Source organism: Streptopelia decaocto, assembly GCF_964273445.1.
Source record: "Streptopelia decaocto genome assembly, chromosome: 21".
NCBI classification, from domain to species: Eukaryota; Metazoa; Chordata; class Aves; order Columbiformes; family Columbidae; genus Streptopelia; species Streptopelia decaocto.
Genome location: NC_138676.1, coordinates 3120912 through 3132521, shown reverse-complemented (window position 1 = coordinate 3132521; position 11610 = coordinate 3120912). Strand labels below are relative to the sequence as shown.

Sequence of the window (11610 nt, the reverse complement as noted above, 5' to 3'; positions counted from 1 at the left end):
TCATCCTTTACAAGTTGTTATAATCATCTCCACTTAGACATTTGTAGAGCCGCTATGTAATACTAGTGGTAGACAGGAGGCAACAGATGGCAGAATTCAGAATATTTGATCTGAACAAGATCTCTGATTTCTTCGGACAGTCCCTTCCCAGGCAGCAAGGGGAGCAAACCTGCCTGTTGATCTGCAAAGATATCCCTCTGAGAACCTCCATCGCTGCGCAGCGTTCCAAAGACAGCTCGTCGGGAGGGAGATTAGTGAGCGAAACCCGCTTGGGGTGCATGTGTGAGTGTGTATAATTCTTCATCCCTAAATAAGGTCTGCAGGGGCTTCTGAGCACAGCAGGCAGTTTGCTGTCACTGCGAGAAAAACCTCAGACCTGCCCCTTTGCACTTACGCTGTGTAAAGAACTTCAAGGACTCCAGTCCTTCCTTTCTAGCAATTGCTTTCATGGATCCAGATTTTAGTGGTTTAATGTTTTTTTTAATTTTTTTTTTAATAAAGCACTTTCTGATGTGAATAACACCAAGAAAATGTTTGCAGCTTGGCCTGGAGGATGGGAAGAATGCAGACACCAAAAGCCAAGGCAGTTTCTTAACGTTGGTGCTCATTAGGTACTTTTTAGCATTAGTGGTTGGTGCTGGAATCTGCCCACGCAGGCTGGAAGCTGAGGAAATATTATTTGAACACATCTGCTCCAAGAGATACCGTCAGACTTGGGGAGCATCTTGTGGTAATTAGGGGAATTCATTTCCTTAGTTAGTCCAGCCCAGTTTTTTCCTGATTTTTTTTTGTTTGTGGGATCCTTTAAAATTTTATTTTCTGCATTTATTTTTATTTCAACAACCGAAGGTTTCCCAGGCAATATTAACACCCTGTGTTCACATAGCACCTTCTTCCCTGTTGCGAAGCACCTGGCAAAGCTGGCTAAGAAGTATTTTGGAAATAAACTTGCAGCCACAGGCTTGAAATACAGCGTGGAGTTATAGACCCTGATTACCTTTCACTGTTCCTGGCCCTGCCATATTTTCTTCCTATTCCCTCCCCATTTCCCAACACGTGTGCATCTGCTCTCCAGATATAAAGCCCCTAAAGGTGATACCTGTCAAAATTAAACTCAAAATTCAATCCCCCAGCCTCTTCGTCTCCTTGTGAGAGGAACAACTTTCAGCTTTAAGCCTCAGGCCATTTTTATTTTCTGGTAAAGGAGTCTGTAATATGATTTAATTAAATGCTCATTCTGCAGAGCTCATTTGATGTCAGTTTTGAAATTCTGCGCATTTCGTTTCCATTCCTCCTCTTTTGTGTGTTTAAATCAGCACATTTCCAAATAAGGTTTTTGTGTGCTCACCACTGATCCCTGTACTCACTCCTTGAACCTTAATGCTTTTTGTAGCGCTGAGCAGTGACAGGGTTATGTTAACCTCTCTGCTTCACTAAGCACATTTGTTCCCTCAAAAAATCAACACAGCAGCTGTAGACGCTGACATCTGAAACAGTCCTGGCTCTCTTTATGGCACGGAGTTTCTCTTGGGGCTTTGTGCATTGCACGCAGCGCCTCGTGATGAACACAGGCCAGGAAAGCAGGTGCTTGAGGATGATGAACCCTTAACTCAGAAAATCTAGGCTTGTCCTATCTGAATAAGTGACCGCTGCCCTCTGAGACAGTTTTATGGGAAGGCAGGAGCTTATCCAGGGCTGAGAACCTGCCCCGCACCAGCTTTTGAATTAACACAGGAAGGGTGCATGTCCTTGTCCACGGCCACCCAAAGGTCCCCCCAGAGCAGACATTTAATCCTGGCATCAGAAGTGGTGTGACACCCACAAAACCAGGCGCTAAGCACTGTCTGCATGACTCCCAGTTTGACAGGTTAGCTGGTCAGCAGGGAGCCAGCACATGGGGATGCTGCTTGGCCAGTGGGTGTTGCGGTGGTGTGTCTGTGATGGGCCAGGTGCAGCTGGCTCAAATCTGCCAATTAGGCTCAACACAAACACCATGCTGGGTGTTGGGGGGGAGAGCTGTCTGGCCTTGCCCTCTGCTTGGTGAGCTTCTGGGGTGCTTCCTGGGGAAGGGGAAGCTTGAAGGAGAGGAGCTCCAACAGGATTCTATGTTGTTTTGTTTTTCAGGTTGGCTGAAATTCCTCTGTATCAGATCCAGGAGAACCAAGGTGGAAAGTGAGTAGCTATTTGAAGAACTTGAAGAACTGAAGCTTTCTCTGGAGCAGCTTTCTGCTTTGTATCCAGCTGGACACACTGGGAGGACAACAGGATCAAAAGGTGCCCTGAGTGCTGGGAAGATGCAGCTGACATAAAGGCAGCAAAAGGCAAGAGGTAGAACTTCAAATCATAGAATCTTTTTGGTTGGAAATTACTTCTGTGTGAGCTGTTTAAGATGCCTGGGAGGGGGAGGATGCCACTTGGTTCGGGGCCTTTTGCCTGCACCACAATTGCGTTGGTGTTGAGGTCTGAACAGTTTTAATTTTATTCCTAATTTTATGCACCGTGCACAGATCATAAAAATCAGTGATGTGACTGCTCAGTGGAGATGAAAGCTGCTCACCTGATATGTACGGCGAATAACAATGAGAATTAAGTCGCATGTTTCAGAATTGTTTCTGCTGTTCTAGATGAATGAAGCTATGCTACAAAATGGTGGATTTCCATTTTTTGTCTGTCTCTTAGCATCCATGTTGTTAATTTTCCTCTGACTTTCCCATTTGTTTTTTTTTCTCAGCCTTTTGAAGCCAAATGCTCGGAAGTGACTGCCTGGCATCTGTCCTTATTGGTTTTGAAATGGGGAAGATTGTGACCCAGAAGGATGAAATTTGGCAGCTTCCCCTGTGTGTGCTGAGAGAAGGTAAGGTTATTGGGCTTTTTTCCATTAAAGGGGAGCCTCTTTTACTGCATTTTAGTCCTGTGTGTGGCACAACTCATGGAGAGCCCTCCCAGGATAGGGAAATGGAAGCGGTGGTCGCGGGGCCTGTGTCTTCAGGAGTGATTTTTGTTGTCTGATACTGAGAAATGAGCAGTTGTCATGGTTACCGGCCTCCCCTTCCTGGGCTTGCCAAATGTCTTCCCTGGAGCCTTGGGTTTGGAGCAGGATTCGGTGTTTCTTGTTGAGATGGCACCTTGAATTTCAAATGTGCACATTTTGGTAAACTGGTGTTTAACACGCACATGCACTTGGGTATCTCAAGAGCCTTTGGTGCCCTTATCTCTTTACTGAATCGGTGTGTTTAAAGTGGGTTTGGGGAGACACATAATGAAGTTTAGCATATTATTAGTTATTTACCAAGGATGTGTTGTGGCAAGGATTCTGTCAGCCTTGAGTAGGGACACCTCTTGAGGTTGCTAAAACCTTTGCTAAGTCACATAAAGGACGGGTTGCACATATATAATCCTGTAGACCAAGTCTGAGGCTAAGTCTGGATCCAGCCGCACCTAGGCTCCTCTCTGAGGAGGAGTTTAGAAAGCAAGGGGGTCCTTTCTGAACCTCACGTGTTCAAACCACAGCCTGTCTAGTTTAAAAATGAACCATGGGGGTGATTCTTTGTGGGCCTTTGGCTTGAAACTGACTTTTCCCCATTTTTTCTTCTTTTTTTTTTTTTTTTTAAATGTCAGCAGAAGAAGCCTGAGTGAGAGGTGAACAGATTAACAAGGAGCCTGTTTGGAGTTTTTTTGAAGCTGGGTTTGCTTTACAGAATGAAGTCTGAAAAAGGGCTCGTTTGAGTCCCACGCAGCGAGGGGATGGCAGGGACTGCAGCAAGCCGTGCTGGAGAGATTCTTGGAGCAGGAGGAAGGTGAAGAGTCCCAAAGGAACCGTGAGGTCATTTGCCTTTTGACATAGTACATTGCGGAGGTAGTTTAACAATTAATCAATATCTGCAGGCCATTATAGGGCTCAGCAATGTGTTATTTTATAGCCTAATAAATGGGAGCTTGTCTGTGCTAATAGTCGAATCCCTGAGCTACAATAAAGGTTACTATCACATGGCGAGTGATGACTTGCTCCTCCCTGCCTGTTTTGAGATGAGCTCAACTACGTTTACCATTTAGGGAAGATATTCTTCCCATTAAAATGACGAGGTTGCAAGGAATTTACTTTTGCTTTCTTTAAACTTTTTCAAGTAATAATCATTACCAAAAATCTGGGAATGAGGGGCAGGGGAATCTCTCTGCGTGGGCAGCCAAGTGTTACGACATCTTTGGCCTCAGAGACTGAGGATGCTGCTCAGCCCCTTGGTTCAGGAACATCTGGTCCATCTCATGATGGAAGGTCAGCCTGGACAAGCCGGGCAATGGAGTCTGGGCCTGACTACTGCGGGAGGAAGAGCTCAGCTTGGGAGGCGAAGGCTGCACGTCATCCTCCTCCATTTCTGTTCTACCTCCCGGGTGGCTTGAGTACCTCAGAGCAGACTGGTGGGCTGCCCCAACCCTCCAAACAAGGTCCTGGTGGGGGCCATAATTTTTCAGGAAGATGCTGGTGGGGTTTTTTTGTGTAGTGGGTGTTTTTTCTGTGCACATCCCCTTTTATTTTTCAAAAAAAACAGATCACACTTCTCTAACTTCTGTCTGGAAGCTTGTTTGGTGTAGCAGACAGTGAGGGACTCCTGGCTCTCCTGCTAACCAACCTTTAGGGGTTATCAGTGGACAGTGTTGCAGGAGTGTGAAGACATTAGTCGTTTAATTAGTATTAATAGGGCAATTATTATCTTAATAAAGTGACTGATTATGACATTGAAGTTGTATTTGAGGTTTAACAGCTGCAGCAGCCTGAGTGAGTTGTATGTTTGTTAATCCTCAGTGAGGGTGTTCTATTTCACTGAGCGATGTTTATTTAACATGCAATAAGTGTCTTAGTGAATCTCTATTAAAGGCACATGTGGAAACCTTAATTTGAGGCATTACAGAAGAGAGCGAGACTGTTCAATTCATAAAATCCTATTTAAACACCGAGAGCTCCAAACCCTGGCTGGTGCCAAAGCAAACTGTGTCCTGTAAGCTCTGTGCCAGATGTCTCGTGTGGGGTATCCTGGAGGTCCAAAGAAAATAAGGTCTGAAGGGAACAGTTTGGCCATTGAATCTCCAATCCAGCCCTATATAAAGGGGTTTCATTTCCATTCAGGAAACACAAACCTTTTCTCTGTGGATCCTGTTCAAAGTGTGTTTGAACAATTCTTCCCAGCAGCAGCAATGCTCAGCACCACCCATGCCTGTGAGCAGAGATGAGGTCTGGTGGGAAGGTTTGGGAAACATCCTGAACCTCTCTCGACATTTTTGAGAAAGAGGCAGTGAATCAGTTAGAGGTGTCTTTCAGTGTTTTGTGGGATACGAACTATGGTGTCAGGCACTTTAGTCATTCCAATGGTGTTCTGGGTCAGACACAGAGCCTTAGCAAACCTGAGTTTTTCTTGTGTCTCCTGTGAATTTAGGTAACTTGCTGCTAGTGGTTTGTTGAGCTCTTGGCAGCCTGCTCCAGGATATTGAAGAACCAGCCTTTGGGAGACAGAGATGGTGTCCCTGGAGAGCCTGACTTTACTTTGAACCGGCCAGTTTCCTTCTGGGCACCTCTGCACAGTATTTTGCAGGTAGGTGCGTGTTCATTTTGTCTGCATTTGGAGGTATTTGGATGTGAACCAGCTCTGAAGTGGCACCCTGTAGCGGTGGTGAACTCAGTGCAGAGGTGGGATCCTTTAGTGCTGACTTAATGCTGAGTTAATGCAGCCACAGGACTTGCAGTTGGCTCAGGCCTGGGCACGTGTATAGACGTGACACAGGCCGTATCCTGAGCTTCTCGGAGTTTTGTGGCAGTCCAGCTCCAAATCCAAACTTAGGAACACTGATGCCAACCTTTTGGGCCAGGACATGTGCTCAGCTTTCCTTCTGCCTACCCGAGAACCCTTAGTGCTGGGCGAGGGAGGGATGAGCAGCCCTGGCAGCCCTCGCTATGTGAGCTGTGTTTGCTTTGGGTGAAATGCAGTAATTAGAGAGAGACTGATGCTCGAAGCTCCCGGGAGCTATTCCCCAAGTGAGGAAATATCATCTCTGTGAAACACGCTTGCTGGGGTGAAACCTGCATGTCTGTATGAAGTCATCTGCTGTAATGGTAACAACTCGTGTCTTTTCTCACCACAGAGGTGGTTCTGAAGTATTGTCCTGTCTTGGAGAAGGAAACAGAGGAATAAATATTCCGAGTGGCTCAATCTATAGGAACAAGCGCGCAGAGGAGGGGATGAGTTAATCTCCTCCGTGCTCTTGGCCATGGTGCGGCTGTTCCTATATTCCCATGTGCTGTTGTGGGGTGATAAGCTGGTTGCAGGGAGAACATTCTGTCCCTTCCCTGGAAGAAGAGATTCAGCTGAACGTCCCTCCTGGGAGCGGTCCCGGGTAGGCAGCTGAAATTTTCCTGTTCCTCTCGTCCCATGACTTCTAGGAAATATCCACAGTCCTTTGTGTTGTCCAGAATAATTCCACTGTCCAGAGAATGAGTGTTTTGGTATCCGCAGGCTGGTCGTTTCCTTTTTAGCACTTTTTAGCTGTTCTCTCCCCAATTGGTGCCTCCATCCAGCCCTTAATTTCTCTTGTTCTTTGAATAGCAGCTTGCCTGCAGGAATACATCTGACATGAAACACAGGACCTCTCTGCTCCTTCCCTGCCTCTGCGCCAGCCTGTGACCATGGCTGCAGTTCTGTGGAACATGCGGCCCCTATAAAACATCTTGTAACAGAACAAACGTGAGGTGGATCCCCATGACATTGCTTTTAAAGGTGTCTTAATTTGGTGTCTAAACCAGCTTGTATCTGCGATAGTATTGGCGGAGACAGCACAGGTCTCTGATGGGTGAACTGTGTGTTATCTTGTCCTTGCTGGGATTTGTTGGAAACTAATGATCTGTCTGGTCCGGCATCTTCCATTCCAGGTATCAGCAGCCGTCATCTCTGAAAGCAAGCACAAGAAGTTGATATTAATCAAGGAATGGGCTTTTCCTGGTGTTTCCTTCCTTGATCCAGCTCATGGCAGGTAAGTCTGTTTCTGAAGCACGTGGCTCCTAAAAAACAAAACCAGCTGTGTCCTATTCAGTGTTACTGGGCTTCTTCCCTTGATTATTAGTTGCTCTGTAGCCTCGGACTCAGTAACTGGAAGAATTTGTCTGAAAACACGTAAACATTGTGCTTTCACCAAATTCTTTGTCAGATAACTTCTGTCTCAAACATTTGAGCTTCAGATTTAACCAGCTAAGATTAAAATTCACTAAGGTGGCTGCTGTAAACTTGTGTTGTCCTGGCTGTGGGTTTTCCTGTGGACGCTGATGTTTCTCCTCTCACTATGAGCTACTGCTCTTCTCAAGCTGAGCCTGGTCTGAGCAGTCCAGGGCCCAAATACTGTTGTTTGAGTAACCGTTAATCATCTGCCTTACCTCTTCTGCTCTGTGTTAACGATCACCTCTGCACATCTCTGGAATCACAAAAACCAGAGATGGGAAAGATCTGAGATCATCCAACTTCTCCATTTTTTTCCCCACTCTGGGGGCAGGTTTGTTCCCTCACTGGATTTTCCTGTACAGGGTCCAGTTTTCAGTGACTCAAGCCGCAGGGTTTTCACCGTTTCCCTTGGGATCCTGGCAGATTGCTCACCATGAGAGATGTTTTCCTAACCCTCCACCTGCTCCGTTCCCCTCCTCGATTCCATCCTCGGACTGGAAGAGTGGGCAGCACAAAGCTACAGCAGGTTAATACTCATCCAATTATTTGAGTACTGGTTAACTCCTTCTGGGTCACTTTGCATGTCCTGAATAGAAAGGAGAATGTTATGGTGACATTCATCTTGAACACTGCCAAGCTTTGGTGTAGGTAGCATGAGTACCAAGAACTGCGGTTCCTTATAAGAGGTTTTGGAGGTTTTCATCTAGAGAATATAGGCATACTGGTGTTTTCACCCCTGAAAACTTAAACTAAATGGCAAAACAAACATGTGGCCACTGCTGTTTTTACTTTAGGCTTTTCTTGTGCCTAGCACTTAGTTAAGAAGCTTTATTTTTACATTTTTTTTCTGAACAAGCTGAGGATTTTCCCATGGATCGCTTTCTTTCCTCACCCTGTCTGCACTGCCAACGCTGCGTAACCAATAGCTTGACTGTAATGCTGAAGTAACTCTTAAAACATCGCCTGCTAAATAGATCGGTTATGATGGGATAAAGCTGCTTTCCGTGAAAGATGAGCAGGATCAGGCTTTGGGTACACTGTCAAACAAGGTTTAAAATGAGGCTGTGCAAGGGAGAAAACTAGAAGCAATGGTCCATCTGATAATTGCAGAGATATTTAGTGCAGGGTGGAAAGCTGGTAGTGGTCAATGGGTCTGTGGTAGTGTAGTATTTCAGGCAATGGGAAGCTTAGTTTTTTGTTGAGTTGGGAATCTGTTTTATGGGAAATAGAGGGTGGTTGGTGGGCCTGTGCTCACCTTGTTGTCCTGTGCCACTCACCGGTCCCATTAGCTGAGTTAGCTCAGTTCTGCTGAGCACTGTGGCCATGCTGGGACAGCAACGCCAAAGAACATGACTAATAGTGACATAAGAACCACCTTCCGCGTGGCCTGATTCACCCCATCCCCACACGGACTCAATCTTTCCTCCAGGAACGTCTGATAACGCGGGGCTGAGATCACCCTCCTGGCCCTGGTCATCTGGCAGCTCGGTGCTTACTGCGTCTCCAGGACAACCGTCCATGCTGATCTCCTCGGGAAGCTCCGCGTGTTCCTCCAGACCCTTGTCATCCTCTTACTGTAAGTGCAGCAGGTGGGCAAGATGTTACCTGTGCCAAGGAACTCGAGACCGGGATGCTGCTGCTCTAAGGGGCAACGCTGCCTTGGGGTGTTCTTGCTAAGGGGAAAAAATAGACGTGTTCTTTGTGTGAAAGAACCTCCCTGCTGGATTGTGTGAGGGTCACAGGGCTCCATCCAGTTTCATCTGCTTAAAAACAAGTTTGTAATGTATCTTCTTCATCTGAGGGTCATCGGTGGGTAGCAAGAGACTCTTTAGAGGAAACCAGAGCCACTATCTGAGAGTAGCTGAACCATCTGACAGCTGGACATAAATGAGGTGACAGTAAGGCCCAGCTTAGCCGAAGCATCTCGTGTTCCCTCTGGGTGACAGGATGCCCCTGAATTATAAAAGCTGCTGCTGTTCTCGTCCCCCGCTGGGAGCCCTGGGAGGGAAGCGTTGGATTAGGCGCAAGCTCTGGTTCACTGCAGGTGCTTTGGTTGGCAGCTGCTGAGAACCTGCTCCCCTGCAGCTTTCCTGCTGTTTTTTCCATCAAATCCTTTGCTCTCCAACCTGGGCAGACCACGCACAGCTGAGACATCCAGCACTTAGGCTGAGCCTTAAGCCCTGATAAGAGTCTGAGTAAGTGAGGTAGAAAGTCTGCCCAGTGTGCTGAGCTCATTGTTGTTGAAGGATGTTACAGAGACAGTCCACTTAGAATCTTGGCTGCTGTGCAGGATTTAATTTATATATATTTTTCCCCTGATCATCTCCCCATGGAGAATACGTGTGGGAAACAAATCAGCAGACAGACAGTGGCACGTGAAGCGATGCTCCCTGCTGGCACAGACGTGACTGCAAAGCAATAACACAAGTGGCTATTTGAAGGCCGAAGATAACTTGCTGCTTTCTTGCTTTTGCAAGCCCTAAAATGGTTTGGAGCAATGAGGCAAGAACCCGAGTCTTCTGATTTGTGAGGGACGTTGGCTGCTTTTTTATCTAAGAACTTTTTTCAGAGCTTGTGGTTGTGGAGCGGGATGGTCCAGGACGCGGCAGCAGATCCCAGATCCGCAGGTGTCCATGGGGGCAGCTGGGCTGCCCCGGCCGTGTCGTGCGAGGAGGTTTTCCGAGCAACCGTGTGGGATGTTTTCCCTTGATTCATCAGCCGTCGCCCCTCCCGGAGCCCTGGCTTGCTTTCCTGGTGCTTTTCATCCTCCAAGTCATCTGTTCCCATTTGCGATGCGCTGCCCTGGGGTCACTTGCAGGGGATGCAGCATTTCCACCCCCTTGTCCCCTCGGATCCATCCCCACAGCCCCTGGCAGCGTGAAATCCTCCTGACCCCGCTGTTTGCCTTGGCTCCCCTGGTTGAGAGGTTCCCCTCCGCGATTGCTTTGGGTTCCCCCATCGCTTTTTTTCTCACAGTTTCTAAGACAACTGGTGCGATCGGATGCAAATATCGAACCGTCTTGTATTTTGTGTGCCTGGGGACAAGTCTGACTCTGCTCCACCCCTTCCAGCCCCTTGTGCTGCCACTTCTCTGTGTCTGTCACTGTGTCCCGTCCCAGTTCAGCAGCGTTTCATCCCTACCAGCTCTGAGAACCAACTAGGACTGGGTTTATTTTGCCTAAATCCCATGGTATCAGAATGCACCGGATCAAAATGAAACACAGAATTTGGAGCATGATATTTGGTTTATTTTCATGTGAAACAAGGGGAAAACTGTTTCCTCTGACACCTCTGAGTGCTGAGGTTGGGAGAGGGGGAACAGTTTGGGAACTACGGGGGGGAAAAAAATTATCAACTGGGCTGCTGGCCATCAAACTCTTAGACTTGGACCCTTAACCTGAGGGCTGGGACTTTCCAGGCTGATTCAGAGCTGTTTTTTTCCCCCCAAAGTCCCTCATTTAGGCACCTTGCAGGCGAGTCCAGCTGCTGGGAGCTGTGGTTCTCCATCCTACACTTGTTTCCCTTCCCTGCCCACTCGTTCTTCCTTTCTCCTCTTGGCTCTGGCTTGCAGACCTGGACCTTCTCCACTTCCCTGGACCTTCTCGGTGATGCTTCAGGAGCCCTGGTACCTTGGCTGAGAGAGACCTCTAGTGGGGTTGGAGCTGGGAGACCTGGGGCTTTTTAAAATACATTTATTGCATTTATTTTTAAACCTTATGGAGGGCTGGTTTCTGTAGGGCCTGAGGTTTCTGATGAGTCTTGCTGTACTGATTAGCCTTGGGCAAAGTGGAGTTTTAGTGGGACAGTTCTGGGGTGCTTCTCTCTCACCAGGTGCTGTGTGGATCCTGGTTGGGCTCTTGGTTCTCAATAATCTTTAACTTCATCACAGCTTCGCCGAGAGGTTGTTAGGGGAGAAGTGAGCGCAGCCCTTGCAGGGAATGGGATCCCAGTTACACCCACCTCGCTGTGTGGGTGATGCTGTGTTCGGGGACACAAAACCTGTCTGAACACGCTGCTCTTTTGCTTTTTCTTGCAGAGGATTTGCACTTGTGTTTGGAAAAGCATCTCCTGTGCTCTTGCTCAGCCCAGATGGCCAGCGCTGCATGGGGGGGCAACAGAGGGTGAGTAAATTTTGCATCTTGCTCAGCAGGTGCCCAAACATCGCCCTGCGTGCCGGGGAGCCAAATGACAAGCTTTGATGCCCTGGGGTGAGCTGGTTCTCTCTGTCGGTGCCCAGGCAGGACCGGTCTGGAACTGGTGGGATGAACCGCACAGTCCTGGAGTTGTACAGAGGGGAACTGGGGTTTGCAAATGGTTTGGGGGAGAATGTACCAGAACGAGTGTTTCTCTCCCCAATGTGATGATAATTTCACGCTGGCAGCTGCTCCATGTCCACCTGTGAGCCGGTGCA

At 47.7% G+C, this 11610-nt stretch overlaps 1 long non-coding RNA gene across 1 annotated transcript; it reads left to right on the top strand.

Annotated features, from left to right (window-relative positions):
* Nucleotides 1-6758: 6758 nt before the first annotated feature.
* Nucleotides 6759-8760, top strand: LOC309448557. Its single transcript, XR_014185818.1, has 3 exons — nucleotides 6759-7017; nucleotides 7562-7725; nucleotides 8629-8760. It is a non-coding gene; the product is annotated as an uncharacterized lncRNA (long non-coding RNA).
* Nucleotides 8761-11610: the final 2850 nt, after the last annotated feature.